We start from the raw sequence: 14117 nt of genomic DNA on the forward strand, positions 1-14117 counted from the left end.
GACAAGATGGTGGTCTTGACAAGATGGTGGTCTTGACAAGATGGTGGTCTTGACAAGATGGTGGACAAGATACGTGGTTCACTGTCCTCCTATCACTGTAGGGAGTCGTGTCAGGACCTGGGTGATGAGCTTGTCGATGGGAGGCAAACAGACTGCTTGGCAGACTGATGTTTATAGCAGTTGCTGAGGAAACCGGTTGCCAGCACCTGGAGACAGGGGCGGCAGGTGCTGTGGGGACCTAAGGGAAGGGAGCTCCTGGTCCTGTGGGAAGCCGAATATGGGTGTTACCCCTTCCTCTAGGAGACGGTGGGGCCAGTGCTGGCCAGCTTCTTGTCCACGCTACCCAGAGTCAGCTCTCAGGGTCACCTGTGCACACCTCAACTTGACATTCGGAACCAGTTAATCCAAAACACACACGAAATGCGGTTTTAAAAATATGTATATAACTTAATAAAACTACTCAAGAAGAAATATAAGTTTGGTTACATTTACACCTTGAATCAGGAGTTTTAAAATCCACCCTCCTCCCTCAAAAATAAAATAAAGTAAAACAAGCCATTAAGCTCCGAAGAGTTTACCAGTCAGACCCAAACTTCAAAGAACATGTCATCGTTATCTTAAACAAACTGTTCCAGGGAATATTAAAATGAGGGAACACTGCCCACTTCATTCTATGAAGTAAAAATAATTCTGATGGCAAAATTAGATAAGGGAAGGATGAGAAACTAATTATTAAAGGCTAATCTTACTTTGAAACGGAGATGCAAAAATCCTAAATAAAACATTAGTCAACCGAATCCAGAAATGTCTATCAAAAATATATCATTACGGGGGCACCAGGGTGGCTCAGTCGGTTAAGCATCCAACTCTTGATTTCTGCTCAGGTCATGATCTCACAGTCCGTGGGTTCGAGCCCTGCATTGGCCTTTGAGCTAACAGTGCAGAGCCTGCTTGGGATTCTCTCTCCCCCTCTCTCTGCCCCTCCCCTGCTCTCTCTCTCTCTCTCTGTCTCTCAAAAATAAATAAATAAATATTTTTTTAAAAATACATCGTTACCAAGTTGGATTTATCCTAGGCATGCATAGAAGGTTCAAATTAGAAAGCCTATTAGTGAGACTTACATATTAACTGGTTAAGGGAGAAAACCATATGATTATCTCAATAAATGTAGAAAACACTTTAATAATATGCAACATTGTTTCATTATTAATACTCATAGCAAACTCCAAAAAAAGCACAACTTCCTTACTCTGGTAAATGGTAGCTACCAAAATTATAGCGATTTTCAAAATTATACAGCAAAAATCTTGTATAATTATGAAATGTTAAAAGTACTCCCTTCGTGATCAGGAACCAGAGATTTGTTCTACTGCCCCTTCTTTCAACACAGTACTGGAGTGTTTGACTAGCATGATAAGACAAGAAAAAGAAATAAAAGTTATAAAAAATGGAAAGGAAAAAAACTAAAAAGTAAAAAGAAGATACAAACTACTAGAAATAAGGGTTTATTGAGGTTGCAGAATGTAAAAAATATGTAAAATCAGCAACATTACTATTCACCAGCAACAAAAGTTATAAAATGTGATTTTTAAGAGATATATTTTTCAATGGCAGCAATAAAATATAAGGTCCTAGGAATAAATATAATAAGAGATGTATAAGACTTTTATAAATAAAAATACAAAACTTTATTGAAGAACATAGTAGAATAGCTAAATAGATGAAAATATAAACCATATTTATTGATGGGAAAATACAGTTTTATAACAGTAACAATTAAAAAAAATTTTTTTTAATGTTTATTTATTTTTGAGACAGAGAGAGACAGAGCATGAATGGGGGAGGGTCAGAGAGAGAGAGGGACAGAGAATCCGAAGCAGGCTCCAGGCTGTGAGCTGTCAGCAGAGATCCCGACGCGGGGTTCAAACTCACGGATGGCGAGATCATGACCTGGCTGAAGTCAGACGCTTAACCGACTGCGCCACCCAGGCACCCCAGCCCCCGTGGGATTTAAATTACAGGAAAAGGATTGCTCCAGTTGTCCTGAGTCAAGTGTCTCTCCACAAAGAGAAGATAAAATTAATCCAAACCACACTCTATACACAGACAGTATCTAGATGGCTTAAAGATCTAAAAGGTGAAAAATTATACAAATTATTGGGAAGAATATCACATGATGTTTTGGTGATATTTGCATATGGAATTATCTTCTAAACCAAATCCAACAAGCCCAAATCATAAAGGAAAAACAGATACATTTGATTATATTAAAATTAAAAACCTGTCTGATAACAAAAGGCATGAGATATAAAGTGAAGAGACAAGCCACCATCCAAGAAAAGATATTTGCTATTCATGTAACCAGTAGAATTAGAATTAAAAAGGAAAGACAACCCAAGAGAAAAATGATGAACGTTAACAATACCAGGAATACCCAGAGGAAGAACCGTGAATAGCCAGTAAACATTAAGAAACCATGCTTAGCACTCTTAAAATCCAATTTGTATTTTCTCAATGGTGAGTTATCCAGCCATAGCCTTTGTAACTTTCGCTGTTGTGTTTTGTGTATTTCCTAACTGATGTGTTTTGAACTTGTTGTTTTGATTTGGTTCGTCAACCTTTTAATGTTGGCTCTGCTGTTTCAACCTTGCTGCTCCTGAGAACATGCTTTTAACTTAAATTTTTAAATTTAAGTATGATTTACATGCATTTATAGTTAGTGTTTTTGCATCCTAAGAAATCTTGTGTGCCCCAAATTCACAAAGATACTGTCTTGTTTCCTTGTAGAACCTTTAGACTTTTTACTTTTACATTTAGTTAAATGATCTATTCTGAGTTGTTTTTTTTTGTTTTTGTTTTTTTTTTTTGTATGGTGTGAGACATGGGTCGACGTTCGGTTTTTTTCCTATATAGATAGATATTTGTTCCTTTCAACGTTTTGTTGAAAAGATCTTCCTTTTACCATTGAATTACTTTGGTACTTTGGCCAAAAATGAATTGACTGTGTAAGTGTGGGTTTATTTCTGAGTTCTCTCTTGTTCCACGGATATTTACACCATAGCATCTTGATGACTACACCTTTATAGAAAGTCCTGTAATTAGCTCATGTAAGTCCTCCAACTTGTTAAGTTCCAAGATGGGTCTGTTATTCTAGATCCTTTACATTTCCACTAAATGTTAGGATTCGTTTGTCAATTTCTACACTGGTGTTTTTTTTTTTTTTTCCTAGCAGTTTTATTGAGATCTAATTCACTTACCACACAATTCAAAGTGTAAAAGTGAGGGGCGCCTGGGTGGCGCAGTCGGTTAAGCGTCCGACTTCGGCTCAGGTCACGATCTCGAGGTCTGTGAGTTCGAGCCCCGCGTCGCGTCGGGCTCTGTGCTGACTGCTCAGAGCCTGGAGCCTGTTTCAGATTCTGTGTCTCCCTCTCTCTCTGACCCTCCCCCGTTCATGCTCTGTCTCTCTCTGTCTCAAAAATAAGTAAACGTTAAAAAAAAAAAAATTAAAGTGTAAAAGTGTAAACTTCAAGTATACAATTCAAATGATACAACTCACAAGTGATTTTTGGCCTATTACGTTATTAATTTTTTAAATTTTTCTTTATTTTTTAGAGAGAGAGAGAGGTAGGAGGAGCCTGGGTGGCTCAGTCGGTTAAGCGTCCTACCTCAGTTCAGGCCATGATCTTATAGTTTGTGAGTTCTACCCCCCGTCAGGCTCTGTGCAGACAGCTCAGAGCCTAGAGCCTGCTTCAGATCCTATGTCTCCTTCCCCCGATTGCTCTCTCTCTCTCTCTCTCTTTCAAAAATAAATAAAAACATTAAAGAAAATGAAAAAAAAAAAAAGAGAGACAGAGCACCAGCAGGGGGAGGGGCAGAGAGAGAGACAGAGACAGAGAGAGAGAGAGAGAGAGAGAGGGAGGGAGAATCCAAAACAGGCTCCAGGTTCTGAGCTGTCAGCACAGAGCCTGACGCAAGACTTGAACTCACTAACCGTGAGATCATCACCCGAGCCAAAGTTGGATGCTTAACCGTCTGAGCCACCTAGGTGCTCCTACCTTATTAATTTTTAAAGATTGTGGTAAAATATATGTAACGTAAATTTGCAATTTTAATAATTTTTAAGTAAACAATTCATCGACACTAAGTACATTCACAATGTAGCACGAACATCACCAATACCTAGTTCTGGAGCGTTTTCAGCATCCCAAACAGAAACTCTGTTACCAGTAGGCAGTAACTCCCCAGCTCGTGGTAGTTTCTAACCCACTTTCTGTCTCTATGAATTTGCTTATTCTAGATATTTCCTATACGTGTAATCATACGTCTTTTGCATCTGGTTTATTTTATTTGGTGTATGTTTTCAAGTTTCACCCACGTTATAGGATGTATCAGAACACCATTCTTTTTTATGGCTGAATAATTCATTCTTTTTATAGACACACATTTTGTTTACTGACGTATCTGTTGATAGACGCTTGGGTTATTTCTACCTTCTGGCTATTGTGAATAACCTTTAATAACTATTGGCATACAAATGCCTCTTCAAGCCCCTGCTTTGAACTCTTTGGGTCTATGCCTTCGGGTAGAATCGCTGAGTCTTATGGTAATTCTATGTACAGATTTTGAGAAACTCAAACTGTTTCCATAGTAGCTACACCAGTTTACATTCCCACCAGCAATGCACAGCTTCCAATTTCTCCCTATTCTCACCACCACTTGTTATTTTCTGTTTTTTTTTGTTTGTTTGTTTTGGTTTTTCATTTTAGCCATTTTAAGTGGGTCTGAAGTGATGTCTCATTGTTGCTTTGATTTGCATATCTCTAATGACCAATGAAGTTGGGCCTCTTGTCATGTGCTCAGTTGGGCCGTTTATATGTCTTCTCTGGAGAAATGTCTACTTCTCTTTTGCCCAGTTTTTAATTGGGCCGTTAGTCTTTTTGCTGTTGAATTATAAGTATGTAAGTTTGTATATTCTCAATACGAGTCATTTGCCATTTATGATATGGCAAAGATAGGATAAAAGAGAGGGAAAGGTTAGGACGTGAGTTCCCTGGGTGGGGAAACACACATAATTTGGAACAATGCTGGGAGCATTTGATCACAGCAAACCTCCTCGGGCGTAAGGTTCCTCTTAAGAATGTCAGAGACACCGCCTACTCCCCCTCAGCTTCCCTTCAGGAATTTGATAATCAAAATACCTTCCTAAAATAAGTAAACCATAAAGCTTATGTTGTACAAGGGACAGGATGACCCTCACACAATGGAATCCAGCCGATCGGGAATGGACAACCCAGCACCTAGAGCGATCAAGCCAACAAAGGTTAAGACCTGAGAAGGAACGAGAGGGAAGGGAAGGGGCCAACCCAAACCCTATGAAATAAAGACCCTTCCCTATAATCGGGGGTATTCACCTTTGAATGTGCCCTCTCTGCAAAGAGAGCTTTCAGACTATTCTTACTTCTAATCTTATAGTCTAATAAACTTTTGCTTACTGCTCATTGTATTCTGTGGCCACCTCTTGACTCTTCAAAGCAGCGAGACAATGAACCATGGGTATGGAGGTAAAAAATCCTGCAACACCTAATCAGACCTACGATTTACAAATATTTTCTCCCATTCTATAGTTTATCTTTTCACTTTCTCAACAATGTCTTCGATGCACAAAAGTTTTCAATTTTGATGAAGTCCAGTCAACCTATTTTCTCTTTTGTTGCTCGTGCCTTTCGTGTCATATCTACATGGTGGTATTTTTACTGGGATTGTACTGAATCTTTAGCTGAATTAGTATCACATTGTGACACTACAATTTATGATACACCTATATTTGGTTTTCTGTTTCTGGTACAGAGGTAATAGAGCCCATGGAATTTCCTAAATTATAAGAGTGATCAAGAAGGCATTTTATTAAAAAAAATGTTTTTGAGGTTTATTTATTTTGAGAAAGAGAGAGAGAGCAGGGGAGGGGCAGAGAGAGGAGAGAGAATGCCAAACAGGCTCTGTGGTGTCAGCACCGAAATCAAGAGTTGGATGCCTAACCTTTGAGCCACCCAGGTGCCCCGAGGCATTTTGATATTCACAACAAACCCCTTTCAACCACACCTGAGTCTCTGTTAATAGATGACTTTTGGGAAGCACTTAAGGACAGGGGCTGGTTCCCAGGGGGACGAATCACGTGATTAGAGGGTTAGAACTTTCCGCAATCATCAACAGCCAGTGATTTATTTATTTATTTATTTATTTATTTATTTATTTATTTTTCAACGTTTATTTATTTTTGGGACAGAGAGAGACAGAGCATGAACGGGCGAGGGGCAGAGAGAGAGGGAGACACAGAATCGGAAACAGGCTCCAGGCTCCGAGCCATCAGCCCAGAGCCTGACTCGGGGCTCGAACTCACGGACCGTGAGATCGTGACCTGGCTGAAGTCAGACGCTCAACCGACTACGCCACCCAGGCGCCCCAACAGCCAGTGATTTAATCAATCGTGTCTATGTAATAAAGCCTCCATAAAAAACCCAAAAGGATGGGATTCGGAGAGCTTCTGCACTGAACACATGGAAGTGAAGGGAGAGGGTGAACTTGGAGAGGACATGGAAGCTCCCGCACCTGTCTGCACACCTTGCCCTATGCATCTCTTCCATCTAGCTGCTCCTGAGTTACAGCCTTTTATAAGCTGTTCAATGGAGGTAGATGTTTCTCTGAGTTGAGAACCACTCTAGCAAAGTAATCAATCTAAAAGGGGGCTGTCAGAACCTCTGAGCTACAGGTGGCCAGGCAACAACCTGGACTTGTGACCGGCAGGCATCTCAAGGAGGGGTGGCAATCCTGTTAAGGACTAAGGAGTCCTTAACCTGTGGCACCCGACGCTTTCCGTGGGTAGACCATAGCCGAACTGAATTCAGTTGAACTGTAGGAGACCAGCTGGTGTTGGAGAATTGCTTGGTGGAGTGAAAAAGGAAACCAAAAACCTAACACATCGGAGACATTCTATCGTTATCAGATGTTCCAACCTATGAACATGGTATACCTTTAAAAATTTATTTTAGGGCTTAGATATGTTTGATAGTTTTCAGTGTAGAGGTTTGGTATGTACTTTACTAAATTCATTCCTGATTATTTTCTAAAAATGTTTATTTATTTATTTTTTGGGAGGGGGAAGGGGCAGACAGAGAAGGAGAGAGAATCCCCAGCAGGCTCTGCACTGTCAGTGCAGAGCTCCATGTGGCACTTGATCTCACGAACTATGAGATCATGACCCGAGCCGAAATCAAGAGTTGGACGCTTAACCGACTGAGCCACTGCTATTCCTGATTATGTTATAGATTTTATAATATTTTAAGTGGCACTATGTTTAAAATTGCATTTTCTGTTTTTTTTTGCTAGCAAAACTGTAGAAATACAACTTATGCTTCTATATTGATTTTGTGCCCTACGGATATCGTAAATCGGGCTATTAATTCCAATAGTCTCTGTACAGTCCTTAAGGTTTTCTACATATATCACTTGCAGATAAAAGGTTTTCTTTCTTCCTTTTCAATCTGTATACATTTTCTTTTCTTGCCTTGCTGCGTTGCTGGGAGCTCAACTTCAATAGTGAATAGAAGTTGTATGTTGAGCACACCCATGCTTACCTTCTTCCTGATTGTGGCAGGAAAGCATTCATTACCATCTTGTTAGGTATAATGCCACCTAGTGTTACAGGTTGAATTGCGTCCCTCCAAGAGATCCAGTTCAATTCTAAACTCCTAATTCCACGTATCTGTGAATGTCATCTTATTTGGAAATAGAGTCTTTGCAGATATATAAGCAAGTTAAGATGAGGTCATACGGGATTAAGATGGGCCCTAAGTCCAATGATTGGTATTCTTGTAAGGAGAGAGATTTGGAGACGTAGGGAAAAGACAGCCGTGTGAAGATACGGGCAGTCGCTGGCGTTAACACTGGCGCCTGCCAAGGCACACCAGGGATTGCTAACAACCACCAGCGAGAGGTAAAGAACGATTCTTCCCTAGAGCCTTTGAGAGCCAGCGTGGCCCTGCTAACCCCAGAATGGAGACAGTAAGCGCTGTGTTCAGCCGCCATGTTTGTGGTAACTCGCTATTGCCCTAGGGGACGAATACACCTAGTTTTGTGCTAAAAGCTGTTCCTGAACTTTTGGTTTTGCCGTCTAGCTGCTCTGTTCTTGTGTGGGAATTCAGAGACTGAATACGACACTGCCGCCACTCCTGTCTTCCCAGGATCTCTCTTCACATCAGTGGCTTTAAATTGTTGACGGTCCAGCCTACGGCTTCACGTGGTGAATGTTCCATGTGTATTCTGCAAACGGACCTTCTACAAACGTCAGGGAGGTGAGGCGGTGGATAGTGTCTGTCAGGTCTCCAGTCACTTGTCACCAAGAGAATGCCAACTGCCACACCATTCTTTACGCCCCAGCTTCTCTGTGGGCCCCGAGGAAGCCTGCGTCCTATGCTCTCATCCTCTAAAACGATGTGCTCCCTGCTCTGGGCTCCTGAAGCATTTTTTTTTTAATGTTGGGTTTTTTTTTTTTTTTAAAGTAGGCTCTACTCCCAACTTGGGGCTTGATTTCACAATCCCTCGATCAAGAGTTGCACTCTCTACCGACAGAGCCAGCCAGGTGCCCCTGTTTACACTTCTTGTGGAGCTTGTGTTACATTCTGTTTTATAGCACAGTTATTTCAAGAAGGCGCCTTATCTCCATTCCTAGACCGCAAATTCCTGGAGGGCAGGAGGTGTATCCGACTCACTCCTGCGTTCGCAAGGCACCCATCGCAACGCTTGCATCCCACAGCTATTCATTCGTTTGCAGCGTTTTTGTTTCTTGCCCCGTTGTGGAGACATGTCGTTGACACCACCACCTCAGACTGACAGATGAGGAAACGAAGACGCTAGGGGTTAAAGGACTCGCTCAAGGTGACCCGGACTGCAAACCGCAAAGGCAGGACCAGAATCCAGATCTGTCCATGCCAAGGCCCGTCCGGAGCTTCCCCCTCACAGCCAGGAGGATGAGGAGGGTCCAGAAGGGCCCGCACAAAGGGTGAGCACCCACTCCGTGTTCAGGAGCCTTGCGGGCCCTGAAGGTGCCACTGCGCGCATGCCTGTCCGGGTGCGCGAGGCAGCGTGCCCAGCGATTTTCACACGCGGCCTCCTTCTCTCCTTGCAAGGATCTTATGAACGGGGGGGCGTGCAACCGCCTCCTCTTGGTTTCCGGCGGAGAAAGGGAAGCCCAGAGAAGGTAAGGAGCACGCTTAAGAGCCCCACGGCTGGGGTGCGGCGGGCTGGGATGCGAGCCCAGGTCTGGCGGGTCCCGGAGTCTCTGCTCTCCCGTCCCAAGTGCGGCGGGAAGATGTGGGCCCGGGTGTCAGTCTGCGTGGGCTCACGTCTGGGTCCCGCCTGGCGCGCACGTGCTCCCCGGGCCGACAGAGCCACACTGCCAAGTCTCAGTCCCCTCCCCGCCCCCCTGTTAATGGTGCCAATGACATATACTGCATGCTTGTGCTGAGGGGTGGACGAGGTGAGCTATTTGAAGTTGTTCACACGGTTCTGGGTAGTCCATACATATTCACCATTATTGCTGTTATTTAGGAAGGAGGTCGAGGCCAGCGGAACCCGGAGCGTCGGCCCCAGTGTCCTGATGCTGTCGCGGTACCAAATAGTCCTGACTTCATGGGACCCCCAGGCGGCTCCAGTTTTCGCCTGCTGCTCAGTTTCCTTCTATTAACCACAAAAGAATACGCCCATATCTTCTGTGGAGGCAGGAAGCATCGAGAGAGAAATAGGGCAATCTGGCCAAGGGCACATGTCTCTGGACTTACTTAAAACGTCCTCAAGCTTCTTTCAGTTACAAGCGACAGAGCCTTCGTTCCAATTAGAGCTCAATAAAGGGGGAGGTACCGATTTGTGCCGCTGGGAAGGACAGGCGTGGAGCTGGCCCCAGGCATGGTCTGATCCAGCCCTCCGTATTCTCTCTTGCTCGGGCTCTCCACCCCTGGGCGCTGCCATCTCTCAGCTCTCTCTGTTGCCCCCATTTCCTCCCAAAGAGGACCTCCCGGCAGCCAAGGGAGGGCAGGCGGCGGATGAGTCATTCTCGTGCCATCTCGGTTTGTAACCCGAGAGGAGAGGGACTGTCTTCATCAGCTCGGGCTGCTAGAACCAAATGCCACAGGCTGGCTGGCTTCCACAAGGGATGCGTATTTCTCCCAGCGCTGGAGGCGGGAGGTCCGAGGCCAGGATGCCTGCATGGCACCTCTCTTGGCGTGGCTCAGCTCTGCTGCCCAGCGATTTCACTTGGGTGGGGACAGGGTTGACATTTTCTTTCCAGACTCACAGAGGCACGAAGATAGAAACCTCTCAGCTCCTCCGATGGACTGCAGCCAATGCATGTGCAACATTCCTACGGTGCTGAGTCTTTCTGGCTTCCTTCTTGTAAGATTTACTGTCAGTCACTCCAAACAGTCTCTCTTTCCATTTCTTCATTTGTTTCAGATGTCCTGGGCAGGTCGCTAGGTATCATACTGGCGTTCAATTTTTCCGGTTAGACCAAAAGAATGCAGCACTTCTCAGCTGCATAAAATGGGAGTTTTAGATGAGTAGTATCTTTGTGCGCCTGAAGAGACAGTGGCTCCTGAGTGAAAAATAGCCAGTGCCAAAAAAGGAAGTGTGGTGGGATTAAGTTAAAAGCTTAGAGTATCTTGCTAGGAGTTACAAAGCAATGTCATTACAAGGATCAGCATAAAACAGGCACCCACCTACACTACACAATGCTTTTTAACCTTGTTTTAAAAATACCCCCTCCCCTCCTCTTCTATTTTATTTTTTTTAAATTTTTTTTTAACGTTTATTTATTTTTGAGACAGAGAGAGACAAAGCATGAACGGGGGAGGGTCAGAGAGAGGGAGACAAAGAATCTGAAACAGGCTCCAGGCTCTGAGCTGTCAGCACAGAGCCCGACGCGAGGCTTGAACTCACGAACCGCGAGATCATGACGTGAGCCGAAGTCGGCCGCTTAACCGACTGAGCCACCCAGGCGCCCCAGCTCCCCTTCTATTTTAAAATAAAAATATAGCATGGCTCTCAAATAAAAATCAAGCAATATAATAAGGCACAAAAAAGAAGAGACTAAAACAAAATCAATACCCACCTAACAATAACCACCATTAACTTTTCGTTGGGTATCATTTCTGACTTTTTCCTTCTTACACAGATAGCAACGAAAGGATAGAGGCGTTTATAGTCATAGATTTACGTTCATTTTCATTCATCATATTTATTCCTAATCCCATTTATTTTAAAAAATAACACTAGGCTCCTTTGCCTGCATTTAAGACAGAAACCAAAGTAAATTGAGACAACTACTAAACTTAATATTTTTTTCCCCCAACAGGTATTTAAAACTCTATTCAAGCTTATTTTTTAAAAAGGTACCAACAGGGGCGCCTGGGTGGCGCAGTCGGTTAAGCGTCCGACTTCAGCCAGGTCACGATCTCGCGGTCCGTGAGTTCGAGCCCCGCATCGGGCTCTGGGCTGATGGCTCAGAGCCTGGAGCCTGTTTCCGATTCTGTGTCTCCCTCTCTCTCTGCCCCTCGCCCGTTCATGCTCTGTCTCTCTCTGTCCCAAAAATAAATAAACGTTGGAAAAAAAAAATTTAAAAAGGTACCAACAGACTCAAGAGGTCGGTCGCATGTTTGTTTCTTTAGACGACATCAACTCTCTGTTATGAAGAGACTGACACGCTTATATTTCCCTTTCCCACCCCCAATTTACTAGTTATATTATTAAGGCTTATATCTCGTGCAGTCTGAATCTACAATGCAATTCCCAGTTCGGCCTTCGTTCTTTATGTAAATTCAATGCACATCACCTGCCGTTTTGTTACAAGCTCCTCCGTTATTGAGCTATTTGATTCGCCTTTTCTATCAAGCGGTTTCCTCAAGAAGGGCTTGTGGGTGTTGTTTTCCCTGAGTTTTGCACTCTTCACATTGTATTTGACAACGTGGCTGGCAATCACCTACTTAGTCACTCTTTTTCAACTACGTCGAACTTTGGAGATATTTCTCCATTACCTCCTGGCATTGAATCTTGTGGTAGAGAAGTTTAAGACCCTTGGCTGGCTTGCTTTTTCGGCCTCAATTTTTTTCAGGCTTGAAGTTTATGGACTCCATCGGGTTATATTTTCGTGTCAAGTGCTTTCTCTCAGATTGCCTAGAATATAGGACCCTTTTTCAATCTGAAGATTCATTCCTTCCTTTCAGGAGAACTTTCCTGTATTATATCTTTCAATACTTTTTTTAGTTCCTTGTTTTGGTCACCAAATACGCATATGCTAGGGTATCTCTGTCTTCCTACAATTGTCGTCTCAAGAATTACTCTGGCTTTTGCAGTCGTCTCAACCTCAAGCCTTTTCTTCCATGGTATCTAGTTTTCAACCATGTTTCTTGCTATTTCTAATTCACTTATTTATTCTAGAAGAGTGTTATTTTGGCTAAGCCGTTTTCTTCGCTCTTCAGCCTGCCTTTTTTGGGGGGACGTGCCTGGGTGGCTCAGTCGGTTTGTCTGCCTTCAGCTCAGGTCATGATCTCGTGGTTTGCGAGTTCGAGCCCCATGTCAGTCTCTGTGCTGACAGCTCAGAGCCTGGAGCCTGCTTTGGATTCCGCGTCTCCCTCTGCTCTCTGCCCCTCCCCCGCGCACGCTCTGTCTCTCTCAAAACTAAATAAAACATTAAAAATTTCTGACAGAGCGTGCGCAGGGATGGGCAGAACAAGGGAGACACAGAATCCAAGGCAGGCTCCAGGCTCTGAGCTGTCAGCACACAGCCCGACGCGGGACTCAAACTCATGAACCGCAAGATCATGACCTGAGCAGAAGCCAGACGCTCAACCCACTGAGCCACTCGGGTGCTGCAGTGTAGTCTGCCTTTCATCCTGTTGTTTAATCAGCTCATATATGAGCTTTCGTCTTATTGGATTCATGCTCTTTTGAGTTCTTGTGAGAACACAGTGTACCTGTGGGAACTTTTGCTTCTTTAGGTGAGCTTCTCTTCCCAACTGATTTCATCTGTTCCCCCACCCATTCTGGTGGCTGTGTGTTTACGTGGTCGCTGGGTCATTTTATTTAGATTTGCTCTTGTGGAAGGTGGCTCTGTACAGACCATTTATTTGCTTTGATATACTGTTGGCACGTATGCTGTCTTATTTGACGACTTCTCTTCTCCTGGGCTTCCGTTCTATGATGATTTCTAAGTACTTAATAACCAGCACAACACAGACACTGAACAAACAGATGAGAGGGTGGCCACAGCTCTGGGGAAGGAGCCTGAAGACGCCATGTTGGGCCACACGTTACTTCTTTTGTTGCCGGTCGGTGGTCTGGAGTTGGGGGGTTTCTTGTGAGAGGGGCTAGGGTGGCCAGAGCAGTGTGAGCTGCTTCCGTCAGCGAATATTTACTTCCTGGTATAGAAGTATTTTGATATTTTAATGACCAGCACAGCCATAGAAGTGTGTATCAGCCAAACCAACCTGCTTGTCTGTGTCTGCATGTGGGAGTAAGGAGGAGCTGTGCGTACACATTTTTGGTTGGAAGGATTAGACTCTGCTCTGTCTTCTGATACTTGCTTGCATCAACTCCTGCACCAGGGTAACTTCCGAATGGAGAGGAGAGGAATCTGCTACAGGAGGAGACCTCTGGGATGTGGTTTTGTCTCTTAATTCTGGGACAGGCTGGTTTTTCCTGTTTCTTGTTCTCGTGTTTCACCCATCTCTCTCCAAGAACTCCCCTGTCCTTCCCCAACACACACACACATGCCAGCCCTACTCAGAGGAAGGAAGAGATGTCTACTCATCTTGCCCCAACTCTCCAATCAGTTTCCTTCCAAAACCTGAGGTTTTAATGAGCATTCTGGAGTTTGCAAATGCCCTCAATAGGGTGGCAGGATTAGGAACTCTTTTCATTCTTGCCAGAAAATCTGGTCTTTTTCTTTGGTGATCATCTTTTGGAGTTTGGGGCTTAATGGCAAGGTTGGGCTCCTTCCCTTGCTTTGTTGATGGTGAATATATATATATATATATATATATATATATATATTTTTTTTTTTTTTTTTTTTT

The 14117-nt window shown here is 43.7% G+C and overlaps 2 long non-coding RNA genes across 2 annotated transcripts in view; one reads left to right on the forward strand and one right to left on the reverse strand.

Moving 5' to 3' along the window:
- The window catches only part of LOC121028542 (uncharacterized), a 24152-nt gene extending 13960 nt beyond the window's left edge, over positions 1-10192 (reverse strand). Inside the window, exons 1-2 of the long non-coding RNA XR_005789294.1 lie at positions 10182-10192; positions 8762-8764 (exon numbers count right to left, since the gene is read on the reverse strand). This is a non-coding gene — a long non-coding RNA (uncharacterized LOC121028542). The remainder of the gene's footprint in view (positions 1-8761; positions 8765-10181) is intronic.
- Positions 8941-12229, forward strand: LOC121028543 (uncharacterized). The gene is made up of 4 exons (XR_005789295.1): positions 8941-9055; positions 9183-9253; positions 11402-11438; positions 11671-12229. It is a non-coding gene; the product is annotated as an uncharacterized LOC121028543 (long non-coding RNA).
- The last annotated feature ends 1888 nt before the right edge of the window (positions 12230-14117 follow it).

This window comes from Herpailurus yagouaroundi, unplaced genomic scaffold, assembly GCF_014898765.1.
Source record: "Herpailurus yagouaroundi ecotype Mexico unplaced genomic scaffold, PumYag 100, whole genome shotgun sequence".
NCBI lineage: Eukaryota > Metazoa > Chordata > Mammalia > Carnivora > Felidae > Herpailurus > Herpailurus yagouaroundi.